This window comes from Dromiciops gliroides, chromosome 4 (genome assembly GCF_019393635.1).
Source record: "Dromiciops gliroides isolate mDroGli1 chromosome 4, mDroGli1.pri, whole genome shotgun sequence".
Classification (NCBI taxonomy): Eukaryota; Metazoa; Chordata; class Mammalia; order Microbiotheria; family Microbiotheriidae; genus Dromiciops; species Dromiciops gliroides.
This window is the reverse complement of record NC_057864.1, coordinates 67,617,788-67,631,401: the sequence shown is the minus strand read 5'-3', so window position 1 is coordinate 67,631,401 and position 13,614 is coordinate 67,617,788. Positions and strand designations below refer to the sequence as shown.

General features: G+C 40.2%; 1 protein-coding gene across 2 annotated transcripts in view; it reads left to right on the top strand.

The window, feature by feature from the left end:
* TNR (tenascin R) overlaps positions 1–13,614 on the top strand; it is a 708,132-nt gene that overhangs the window by 18,432 nt on the left and 676,086 nt on the right. The window lies entirely within an intron of this gene.

The window sequence follows — 13,614 nt, the reverse complement described above, 5'->3', positions numbered from 1 at the left end:
CACCTTTAAAAAAAAGGCTTGTAGGGGCAGCTAGGTGGCACAGTGGATTCAGCCTTGGATTCAGGAGTACTTGAGTTCAAATGTGGCCTCAGACCCTTGACACTTACTTGCTGTGTGACCCTGGGAAAGTCACTTAACCCTCATTGCCCTGAAAAAAAAAGGCTTGTGTTCTGAAATTTAATTCATTGTTGAAGAGTTTAGAAAGGCTAGTAATTTGAATGCTAGTACACAGAAGAGTGCTTTTGCTTTAAGTAAAAAGGGTCCTCTTCCTCTGCCAGTTGAACAGAGAAGGAAAAGATGGGTGAAGAGAGGAATAGGGATTTTAAAGTTTGAAATAAAGCAAATGGGGGAGTTCACAATGAATGGACTTAATTTTCTCAGTAAAAGTAAGAGAAAAGGTTATATGGGCATGGGGATGGTGTATAGGAAGTGTAGGGGACTTGGAGAAAGATGAATATTTTGGAACATTTAGTGAAGTAAGTGGGACAAAATCAAGGTAGAATAAAAGGGTTGCTCTGTAGCAGTGAGATAAAAAGAATTTGTTGACAATCCCATGGTCAAGGTTGTGTGACTTCATCTCTCACCATTCAGCAGCACAGGAGTAGAAGGGAAGGTGGATGGTGGGGGTAGTTCAGAGTTAATGACTGGCAGGGAATGAAACACAATCAGACAAGAGGGCAAGAGATTTAAGGTTGGAGGACATTTTATAGTAGAATTTGTCATCTATATAGGATTGTCTGAAGGGAGGAAAGTAAGGCCACAGCTAAGGTGATAATAGACCAGGTGAATAAGGAAGGAAGGAATAGCTGGAGGTCAAGGCTAGGATGAAAGAGTTTGAGGGGGAATTAAGCACACTGAGAAATGGATTGGTAGAATACAATTAGAAATAGAAATTTCAAGCACCAACCCTGGATTCAGGAGGACATGAGTTCAAATCCAGCCTCAGACATTTGACACTTACTAGCTGTGTGACCCTGGATATGTCACTTAACCCTCATTGCCCCACCAAAAAAAAATAGAAATTTCAGAGTTTTTGATCATGGTGAGAGCAGTTATAAGTGATGGAAAGACTTAAGGTATGAGTGTTTCCATGAGTAGGTGAGGTAGAACGAAGATAGAGGTTATAGAAGTTGAGGTTCATGAATTGGAAGGCTAGGAATTAACATGTATATTAACATTTATTAATTAACATGGGGAGGAATTAACTAACATGTATATTGAAGTCCATGAATATGTTGACAGAGTCTGGGGTAAAAAGGAAAATTGTGAGTTAGGGACTGAACTTGAGAAAGGAGTGGCCTGGAGTCTGTTATATCATAACAAGGATGTAGGTGGTATGATATATAAATTGACGGAGTGAACCTTCAAGGAGTAAAGTTTACTCAGTGACTGGTGGAGAACTGGTCTCTAAAGACTCTAGAAGTATTGGGCAAGTCATTATTCCTTAGTGCTTTAGGTAAGTCTTTCAGACTGTTACAGAGAAGGTGCTGGCCTAAATTAGTAGAGGGGCTTTCCTCATCTGGGAAGTTCTCTATCCCCAAAATATCAGAGGTCCAATCCTTATACATAGACCCTTGAATACTTATCACTTTCACCTCTGTGACCCTCAGTGTCCTCATCTGCCAAGGAAAAGGAAGGATGGACTACGTGATCTTGGAGACTCCATGACTTCAGGGATAGAGAAGTCAGGAAGATCAGTGTTCAAATCTCACCTGTGACACTAGTTTCAAGGTCATGGGCAAGTCACTTTATTTAACTGAATCTCAGTTTTATGATCTTAGATGATGGTAGATCTTTGGACTAAAAGGGCAGTACACCCACAGGGAGACAAATGGCAGCAGCTTTAGGACTGTGGTATAGGATTCCACCCCCTCTAGTCATCCCAGTTACAAAGATGATTTGACCATGTCTTATTTTCTGCCAGAGCAGCCTTGTTCTCTTTAGCACCTAGGCTCAAGGGATGCTAAAAGAGCAATGGTAGAAACTTGGGGAGCGAGTGGGAGGACAGGAATAAAACCTGGGGAAACATAGGGACAGCAGCAGTCCTGCCCGGTCTCTAGTTCAACCTCATCTCAGATGGTGTTTTAGAGCATGCTTCAATTTTTTTTTGTCTTTCCCTGAAAAATATTAGGGCCAATTTCTGAGCCATTCGTGCTGCCTCTTTCTCCTCCCATCAAAAGAACACCGCTCCGAAGGACGAGAGGAGGTGGGGTGGGCTAAAGAAGAAATTGCTTAACATAAATGAGGGACAGAACAGCTAAAAAGTGAAAAGAAAGGAAACACTAAATGCTTATTTTATTTCACTCAACTGTGGAGGCTGCTGTGGTTTTATTTAAGAAAATTGTCCGTTCTGTTTATTCAACTCGTTTTCATGTCGAAATAATATGCAGCTTGGAGGCTCTCTCTTTAATGCTGGTGAATCCACTTGGGGAGAGCACTTTCCTATTGATTTGTATGTCAACGATTCAAATGGGGGTATTTATACTGGCTGAGCACCTAATAAAAATTTAAATTATTGTTTAAAAAAAAACAACGCTAGAGAAAAGGAGGGGGAAAAAAGTCAAGGAACAATTACCAAAGTCAAGAATTGTTTTTAACAGCCCAATAACAACCCAAAGTCACAGGAAGGAGGCCAGGACTCCTATTGGCCTTAGGCAAAAGTGATGTAGGTTCCCTCCCACCTATTTTCCTCTCTCCCCACTTCTTCCTAATGGAGCCTCCCAATATCACTTCTCCATTTTCAGCTGCCTACAACTTGCTGACAAGCATTTCCCCCAACTCTCTCCAGGCCTTCTCTCTGTTGACAAGCTCCCCAGGCTTTTAATCCTCCATTTTCCCTCTATCTAAAACTTGCTCTCAGTCAGCTACAGCCTTGGAAATAAATCAATTCACTAGAAGGTGTTAATGACCTCAAGTACTTAGTATGTTAAGCCTCTGGAAGTATTTGCATTTTAACCCAAAGGAATGAAGCTCTATATTGAAAGCTGTTGTTGTGTGTTTTTGGTAATCCACTTGGAAGACTGTGGGAGAGGTTCTGTTTTGTGTGTATGGGAGGAGGTTTTTCTAAGGGTCCTCTATCCAGACCTCATAGGTAATGTAAACCATGCTTTGCCTGTCTCTGGTACTGATTCCTGAATGCCAAAAGCAGACTGGGATTCCCACCACAATCCCACACACAGTTCCAAAGACTCGGTCATCATGCTAGTATTTGAGGGCCCTGGTTATCACTAGTATGTCATTGGCATTGCTCCATAGCATCATTAGGATCACCATGGAAAAGCTCTTAAGTTTTGAAAGTCAAGAAGGGGTTGCAAGAGGAAGCATGGGAGTAGTGAATAAGGCATTGGACCTTGGGTCAGGAAGATCTGAGTTCAAATTCTTACTAAGATAATTACTAGCTATGTGAAAAGGGTCAAAGAAAATATAGGATTATTTCTAGAAGTAGAGGGAAAAAGACAATGTGACAACTTAGTTTTTCTTTTCTCCGTGATGGAGAATGATCTTTGGACAGGAAAGGGAAGAATAAATATGAGTAATGGGATATTCAAAATAAATGGGAAGATAGTAAGATCTACCTTTGATGGGTACAAGTCATCCAACAGAGATAAATCATACTCCAAGCTACTGAAAGAATGAGTAGGTGTTATTCTTGAGCATGTTAATGATTCTTGAAGTCAACTTGTTAATATTAGTAGCATTAGAGTACTAGACCTGGAGTCAGGAAGAGCTGAGTTCAAATCTAGCCTCAAACACTTACTAGCTGTGTGGTCTTGAGCAAGTTACTTAACCTGTCTGCCTCAGGTTCTTCATCTTGTAAAATGGGGATAATAATCTAACTCACTTTCTAGAGTTGTTGTGAGGATTAAATAAACTATTCGTGAAGTTTTCCTGACTTCAGGCCTGGCACTCTCTAATGTTCCACCAAGCAGCAGATAGATAGATGATATATAGATATAGAGATAGAGATAGATATAGATATAGATAAATAGATATGTATGTATATGTACATGAATACATGTCTATATAACACACATGTATATATTCTGTAAGGGGCTAAAATTCTAGCTAGTCTGTTTAAAATATCTAATGAGAGGTCACCAATAAATTATAAGCTTTAACAAGAGTTTAAACTTTTAAGCATTTATTAAGGAGAATAAGAATTTGATGAAGAGAGAGAAAGAGGCCTAAATGCTTATATCTATCTCAGGGAGCCTGCATTTTGCTCCATTCTCCATGAGAGTCCTGACGAAAGAGAGTGAGAGAGCAAGCCTCGCCCCTTCTTCATCCCACAAGCCTCCTGTGAAACCGGGAACATCCCATCCACAGGCACACACATCTCCAAGCTAATTGGCTGGTAGCCTTGATTGACAGTACCCATGAGCAAACACCACTCCCTAGAACCAAGGAAAGGCTGAATGGCTTGCCCTCAGATGCCTTCTCCTCATGGCGGAGCTTTCCTACGGTAACTCTTCAGCAGATTGCATCACTCTAATCATTACAATACATACATATGTGCACATATATGGAAAACATTGGAACAAGCCTCTTATACTCATCTTCTAGACAAATAGAGTTATGTAGGCTCGTCAGTAGTAAAGTAGCCTTGGAAGTGGCCGAATGACCAGACCCAAAGAATAGCCCTTTATGGTTTTGCATTATATCCCATTAGAATATAAATTCCTAGATAGTATGTTGGTTTTTTTAAAATTTTCTTTGTATTCCCAGATCTTTTCAAAATTCCTGGCACACAGTAAGCATTTAATAAATAATGGTTAATATCAGTTTGATAGGATGTCTCTGGTGGAGTGCCACCCAAAATTTGTCATTGGCTCAATAATATTTAATATTTTTTATCAATGACTTGGATGAAAGAATTAATGGCATGCTTATCAAATTTGTAGATGCCACCATACTAGGAAGAACAGTTATCACACTGGATGACCAGAGACAGGATCCAAAAAGATTTCAAGAGGCTAGACCATAGGACTAAATCCACTAAGATGAAATTTAAAGAGAAAATGTAATGCCTTTCACTTGGACTAAAAAAAATAAACTTTATAAGTATAAGATAGAAGAAGCATGACTGGATAGCAATTCATTAAAAAATAAAGATGGGAAGTTTTAGAGTACAGATTTTGTATGAATCAACTTTATCACATGGAAGTCGAAAGAGCTAATGCAATCTTAGGCTTTATTAAGACATGTATGGTGTTTGTTCAGTGACAATTCTTCCCCTCCTGACCCTGTTCTTCACTTTCTAGACTTTAGAATCATGCCTCTACTGCTGCCTCATCCTGGAACTTCCCTTAGCACCTCTTCACCTTGGCACATCCTGCTACCCTTAAAGTTTGCTCAACCTGTAACATTCCTCCTGGTGGTTTGCTCCTTCACTTCTCCAATTGGTAGATTCCTCCTGGAGCCTCTATTTCTTGATAAAGTAGCTGGGCTGGCCAATTTTTATTCCTCTCCAGGCCTGGTTTCTGACTTTTGGGACTTAAAAATCATGTCCCCACAGGCTACTTTTAACACTGCCCTCCCCCACACCTCCCACTGATTTTCAGCTCCCTTTTGTGTATTGGCTTCCCCTGTTATAATATAAGCTCCCAGTGGGAAAGGACTGTTTTTCCTTTTGGATTTAAATCCCCAGAACTCAGAATAGTACCTGGAGTTTTATTGGCAAAGATACTGGAGTAATTTGTCATTTCCTTCTCTAACTCATTTTATAGATGAAGAAACTGAGGCAAATAGGGTTAAGCAACTTTCTCAGGGTCACACAGCTACCAAATGTCTGAGGCCATATTTGAACTCAGGAAGATGAATCTTTCTGAATCCAGGCCCAGTATTAATAAATGCTTGTTTCTTTTTTTCCTTGCTTCCTTGCTTCTTTGCTTGCTTGCTTGCTTCCTTCCTTCCTTCTTTCAACATATCATGGAAATAGATTGTAGGGGTCCTTATGTATTCCCCTTTAAAGAATTACACCCTCTTGCACACAATCCAATTAGAATAACATATTCTTTTATTTGGGTGCATAAAAACGTGACCAAGAAAGAAGTCAAAGACTTCCCTTGAAAGGAAAAAATGGATTAGAGAAAACATGATTCTCTGAAGCACTTTTCTCTTTGACCTAGAGGGAGGCCAAAGCCTTTATAGAAGACAGTGGTGGGGGGAATCAATGGGGTGACCACCTGACTATGGAAAGTTCCCTTTAGGGGTAGGGAAAGCTTCCTGAGAGTCATGACTGACTTTGTTGCCATAGAATTTAATCTCCCCTTACTTCTTTGGTGTGTCCATCCTGATAGCCTTCAATATGTCCCAACCCCATATCCCTCCCTCCCTCCCTCCCTTCCTTCCTTCCTTCCATTTGCTTTAGAGGTAGTGAGTTCCCCCCCATTACTTGTTGGGAAGAGAGTAGATAGGGCATCTTTTTCATCTAGAAGTCAGATAATATGACCTCTGAAGTCTCTTCCAACTCTGAGTTTCTGTGATTATGTGAGCTTTAAAATTTTAATCCCGAGTTCTCAATTTTCAGCTCCAAATGGTAAAATTATCCATGGCTGAATTTCTAACCATTTAGTAAATACCAAAGAGTAATATTTGTAAAACTGAGATTGGATCAAATGATAACCTAAGGGCTCCTGGGTTTTACCATCAGCCCTGTTTCAGATCTTTCATAAGTTGCAAGCCCTTACAATCATACAACTCAATTTTTTCTTTTAATGAGTTTCACCAAATTAGAGTATGAGCAACTTGAGAGTCTCCCCTCCCCTAATTGTATCTACCATGCTTAGCTCAGTGATTGATACATGGTAAGCACTTTTAAATGTTTTTCATTTATTGAGTCATGTGATTCATTTAATTATCGTTGGGATCTCATCCTCCTATAAATTTCCATGATCTTATCTTTTACACTGCACCTATCCTTCAAGATTTCATCCATTTAACATTGGCTTTTCCCATTTCCTAACCTACCAGGAAGGAGTATTGCATTCCACTAATTATTTATCTTATTTCATTTATTTTTTGCCTCCTTTCCCTTGTCTGGATAGTCTTTTTATTCATCCCTCATCACTATCTTCATCCTCCTCTTCTTTCTGATATGTGAAATGTGTACTGAAATCTCTTGTTAATAGCCTCGAAATTCTAAGCCCTCTTTATTTATTAGATTTCCCCATCTTCTCTTCCTCATATTCTTAATCTCTGTTTTCTGAGCCTATGCTAATTTCCATTTCAGGTTCCAGAACATTCAATATACGTTCATTGTATTTTCCAGATGCACATGACATTGGGTAGTCTATTCTCTCCTAAGTCCTGTAACAAGGAGGAAGAATTGAGAATAGAACTATCTATTGAGAATTGAGAATAGAACCATCTATCTATGGCTGTTGTTTTAAGGCTGATTTAGCTCAAGGTTATATATGATGAGAAAGATATTCTAGTCTAGATGAGTTTTAGTGCCCATCTTCAGAGGGGTCAAGAGGGAGCATTATGTCATCCCCTGGGCTGTGAGATACATGCATAAAGCTGGTATAACATGTCTATCACTTACCTGCCAGGACTTGAAAGCAATAAGCAGGGCTATTGGGGGAACCAAGCGGAAGAAGATTACATATAAGTCTGTTGCAGCACACTAAATAAGGGAAGCGTTCCAGAGGGGGCAGAGTTGAAAAATCACTACTATCCAGCTGGCAGATGTAAGTATCTTTCTCCAGTATGTGGTTAATGTTCCATTCATGGCCCAGAGGAATAAACTTTGTCGCTGACAGCAACCCAGGCTAAGTTTCAGTGGGAAAAGCATGCCTCAAGCATTTGACTCACAGGAGGCCCCTGGAAACTCCATGAGGTTAGAGACTGTGATTTAACTAAACTTCGTATAGTTTACTCCCACCCTTGTGGAGCACAGTGATCTATGCACAATAACTGCTTAATATGTAGGGTTTTAGTTATATTGGTAAGAGGTATAGTGGATAGAAACCTGGTTCAAGTTCAAGTTCACTTTGGGATACATATTAGCTGTGTGACTCTCAGTGCTAAAGGTAACTCTCTAAGTCTATTATAAATTACAGAGAAAGTGCTTCTCTGCATTAGTAGATAGATAAGTAGATAGACAGACAAGATAGAACATTTATTCAATGCTTACTATATGCCAGACATTGTCCTAAGTGCTAGGGATATGAATATGAGGGGAAAAGAAAAGAAAAGAAAAAAGAAAAGAAAAGAGGACAGGGGCAGCTAGATGGCGCAGTGGTTAGAGCACCGGCCCTGGATTCAGGAGTACCTGAGTTCAAATCCGGCCTCAGACACTTAACACTTGCTAGCTGTGTGACCCTGGGCAAGTCACTTAACCCCCATTGCCCTGCAAAAAAAAAAAAAAAAAAAAGAGGACAGTCCTCCACCTTTAAGGAGTTTGCATTCTGATGGGGAAAGAAAAGGAGGGATCTGGAAAGTAGGGAGAGTGAGGGAGTAAGATTGCTGGTGAGAAGGGGGCAAAGTCTGGAGAATGAGGAATGGAGTGAGGAATGATGTGAACATGGTGCGGGGGGACTCATCAAATGGTGGTCTTGGCCGGGGACTCAAACAGCAAGAAGGAGGGCCTCAAGGCTGAAGCTATTGGAAGAAGAAGCTTCCAGATAGCAGAAATTACCATATCAATGAGATCATATTTTTATATGCTATTCTGTCCATTTGTTGATTCACTGTGCCAGATCCTGAAAATGCACGAATTATTCAAGTTACAAATTGGCTAGAGGGAGAAAGGGCAAAGAACAGGAGATATTGAGAAGCCAGATCTTCTAGGACAGGTGAGATGACCACTTGTAAAGAATTTAGTCGAGGGGATTCTTACTGAGGTGTGAGTTGGACTAGTTTCTGACTCAGATCTTGTGACATCCACAGCCAGTGAGTGAGCTCCCAAGAGAGGTGGGGCTGCTGAGAAGTGGGACAGACAAACTGATACCAGAAGCAGAAAAAAAAAAGAATCAGAAATACAGCTTTCCATTTGGACAGGTGACCAGAGGAACACCTGGTGGGAATAGCAGTAGCACAGATGCATTGAAATCTCTGAGTGGGTAAAGTCCCATGGCATACAAAATTGCTTACACCTGTAGTAGCAGGCAAGCAGTTTATGATTGAGGTTAAAAATAAATCCCAGAGCTCAGTATTATAGAAATCTCTATAATTTGTTTTTTAAAGTGGTGGGGGGAACTCATCCAGATGCTGGCAGAGGAAGAGGGACATTACTGTGGGAAGTGGGGCAACGGACTGACTCTCCAAGGACCTGTTGTTGTTTTTTTTGGATTGTGCTTGAGGAATTGAGGAAAGTGGGGCAGGGTAAGGGCCTTGGGGCTAGGCAGCAGCGAGTTGGAAGCAAGGGGATGGAAGAGTGTACAGGACTAGAGGGAAACTGAATTGTGAATGAACTTCTCTCATTTACTGAATCCTGACCTGATTGAATTAGTCATCAAATATTTATTGAGCATTCTCTGTAGCTACATAGTTCAAGGGATTATTCTCTGGGACTTTGAGTCTAGAAGACCTTGAGTTCAAATCCTAATTCAGACACTTACTAGCTGTATGACTTTGGGTAAATCATGCAACCTCCATTAGCTTCAGGTTCCTTGTCTCTAAAATGGAGACCTTGGTAGCATCTACCTCACATGGCTGTTGTAAGGATAAAATGGCATAACATGTGCAAAGTGTTTTGTGGTACTTAGAGCACTATTATAGAGGTTTTGTTGTTGAGTCATTTTTTTCAGTTGTATTCAACTCTTTCTGAGGATAAGTGACTTGCCCAGGGGCACACAGCTAGTAAGTGTCTGAGTCCAGATTTGAACTCAAAAAGGGTACTATTCCTGACTCTAGGCACAGTACTCTATCTACTGAGCCACCTAGCTATGCTTCATACTGAAGTTAGCTATAATAATTATTATATTTAATTTGATACTACATAATATTATAACAGGTAACAAATAGAATTAATATAATATGTAAAAATAGATTGTGATATTTAATAAATAACATAATTGAGGGCAGTTAGGTGGCACAGTGGATAAAGCACTAGCCCTGGATTCAGGAGCATCTGAGTTCAAATCCAGCCTCAGACACTTGACACTTACTAGCTGTGTGACCCTGGACAAGTCACTAAACCCTCATTGCTCCCTAAAATAAATAAGTAAATACATAAAGAAACAAATAAATAAATAAATGAGTGAATGAATGAATAAATAAATGATATAACATAATTGAAATTATTATTACTATCAAACTCTAGGAGGTTCAGTGGATAGAGTTCTGGGTCTAGAGTTGGGGCAAGACTCATCTTCCTGAGTTCAAATCTGGCTTCAGACACTTAATAGCTGTGTTACTCTGAGCAAGTCACTTAACCCTGCTTACCTCAGTTTCTCATCTGTAAAATGAGCTAGAGAAGGAAATGGCAAACCACTCCAGTTTCTTTTCCAAGAAAATTCCAAATGGGGTCATGAAGAGTTGGACTCAACTGAGATGATCAAACAACAAATCAAGCTTTGTGAAAGGCACTAAAATAAAAAATAATGACAATGACAACAATTGTGTGACATAGTCCTTTTCCTTCAATAGGTTGCTATCACAGAGTCATAGATTTAGATCTGGAAAGGACCTTAGAGGTCATCTCATTCAGCCCTTTCATTTTACAGATGAGGTAACTGAAGTTGAGAGAATTGAAGTTTGAAGTCACCCAGGTAGTAAATGTTAGGGCCAGAACATGAACTGGGTCCTTCTGGATCTAAATATAGCTTTATTCCAGGTAATAAATTTAAACAAGGGGTGGCTAGGTGGTGCAGTGGATAGAGCATTAGCCCTAAAGTTGGAGGGACTTGAATTCACATCTGACCTCAGACACTGGCTGTGTGACCCTGGGCAAGTCACAACCCCCAATTGCCTTAAATGTCTGGGACCATCTCCAGTAGTCTTGATATATATATCTTGCCACTGGACCCAGATGGCTCTGGAGGAGAAAGTGAGGTTGGTGACCTTGTACAGTCCTCACCACTTAAATCCGATTCAGTGCAAGTCATGACATCATCCTGATATCATGATCCTCTTCAAGAATGAAGGCCAAACCACCACCACCAACAACAAATTTGAACAAATCATTTACTGTCTCTGTGTCTCATTTTTCTAATCTGTCAAATGAGGTAGCTTGGTACTATGCTCTTAGAAGTGTCTTTCAGCTCTCAAAAGCTATAATTTGATGACCCTAAATCAAAACTGCATGAATGATAAAAAGGTGTTAATACTGTAGGAGTTCGTTGGAACAATAGATCTTTGGGGTCTGGAGTACATAGGTTCAAAGGATTTAGGGACGGAAGGGATCTTGGCCACCATCTATTCCAATTCCTTCATTTATAGATAAGGAAACTAAAGTACTGGAAGATCAAGGGTAGCTTCTTTAAAGAGACAGGTTTTGATTTGGGCTTTGAAGACTTGGTGAAATGGTTAGTAGATGATCATGATGACGACGACGCGACGACGATGATGATTTTACCAAATATGATTAAACCATACAAAGAAAGATAAAGAACAAAAGACCAATGAGCAATGACAATAGCTTACCATACTTGGTAGACAATTTAAACCAGATTTCAAGCTATATATTTTGTAAAATTACCCAACAGTGATGAAATTGACATATTTAAATATTTTCCAAATGGAACCCAAATCTCATCCATTTCCAGATTGCAATTGAAGCAGCCTTCTGAATTTCTATCTACCACCTCCTCTTCACTCAATAGAAAAGCTCCCCAATGGAAGACTGGGTGGATAGAGGAACCCTATAACTTACTTATCTCTTTCTTTTGTGTAAAGAGATTGCTTTAATGTGTATGATTGCTAGGATCATAGAAGCAATCATTTTATTGATGAAGACCATTTTATAGATAAGAGGGCTGAGGTTCAGGGAGTGCAAGTAATTTGTCTAAGGTCACACAGATAGATTCAAACTCAGTCCATCTAATTCAAAATACTTCTACTGAAGCACACTTCATGATTAGCTAGAGGGGGCCAGATGCTAAGGCAGCAATAATCTCAAAAGTTCCAAGAAGGGGGTGGGTTGGGGTACAAAAAACAATCAGTTCACAAACAAATTTCTTTTAGCTATTAGTTGATGCCTGATATTCCACAAGTAAAGATTCATCTCTTTGGTAGCAGTTAAAATGTGAATGCCCTAGAAGAAAAGCCCATTGGGTTTTATCAACCATGCATGCCTTAATAGAAATGAATTTATTAGATTCTTTTTGGAGAACATATTCTGACAAGGCTTTGAAAAAGGAAAGAGAGAAAGAACACAGAAGAGAAGCTAGAAAATAGGAAAGAAATTCTTTCAACTTTATAATTTTACCTGCACTGGCTTTGTGCCTCCAGCCATGGACTTTCTTATGAGTACCCAGTCACAACCCATGACCTCTCTCAGAGCCTTCTCACTCAAGGTGATCAGGTGGATATGAAAGTTAGTGTGGAATATTGGAGAGTGGGCTGGATATGGAGTCAGAACTACCTGGGCTTAAATCCTACCTCAGACATTCATTGACCGTAGGATCCTCAGCAAGTCCTTTGACCTTTCTATGCCTCAGTTTCGTCATCTCTAAAATAAGAAATAATAGTGTTTACCTCATAGAGAGAGAGAGAGAGAGAGAGAAGAAGAAGAAGAAGAAGAAGAAGAAGAAGAAGAAGAAGAAGAAGAAGAAGAAGAAGAAGAGAAGAGAGAAGGAGGAGGAGGGAGAGGGAAAAAGAGAGGGAGAGGGAAAGGGTGAGGGAGAAGAAGAAGAAGAAGAAGAAGAAGAAGAAGAAGAAGAAGAAGAAGAAGAAGAAGAAGAAGAAGAAGAAAAAGAAGAGAAGAGAGAAGGAGGAGGAGGGAGAGGGAAAAAGAGAGGGAGAGGGAAAGGGTGAGGGAGTGGGAGAGGGAGAGGGAGCTCAATGGGAAGTGAAGACACAGAAGGACCCAAGAGATTAGTTTGACTTTCGTTGATGTAATGTGAGAGGCTAGGCAGAGTGAGGTGAGAGGAGGGCCTGGACAAATGTCAGTAAGTAAGAAAAAGCAGAAATGCAATCAGGAAATCCCAGATCTAGGGTAGTGACCAATTGGTGAGGAACATCACATGCTCTGATACTGTAAACCCCTTTCTTTCAGATCTGAAGTTATTTCCTTTTCATTCTAGAGTTGAAATTCATTAGGGGTGGGATCATAGCTTTAGTTCATCCATGCTAACAGAAAAAAAATATCAGAACCAGAACAAGTCTTGGCACATCTCTCCTGACCTCTCAGATCAACTGAACTTGCCAGGTTTAGCAGGAGTAGCTATGGTAACAGGTGACATAAGACCTAGATTCTGTTCCTCTTGCCTCTCAGGGATATTGGGCTTTGTGTCTGGCCTTCAGGCTCCCCATTTCTAAAAGGGGATGGTAGTAGTCTTGGCTGCCTGCCTACCTTCTTCTTTTTGCTCCAATGGGAGTGAATACAGTAGCACTTCATCCAACATGGGGATCTCATCTTGTCCAAGACTTTGCTAGTAAGAGTCAGAGGTGGGATTTGAATCCAGGTCTTTCTGACTCCAGATCTGACATTCTATCCATCATTCCAGC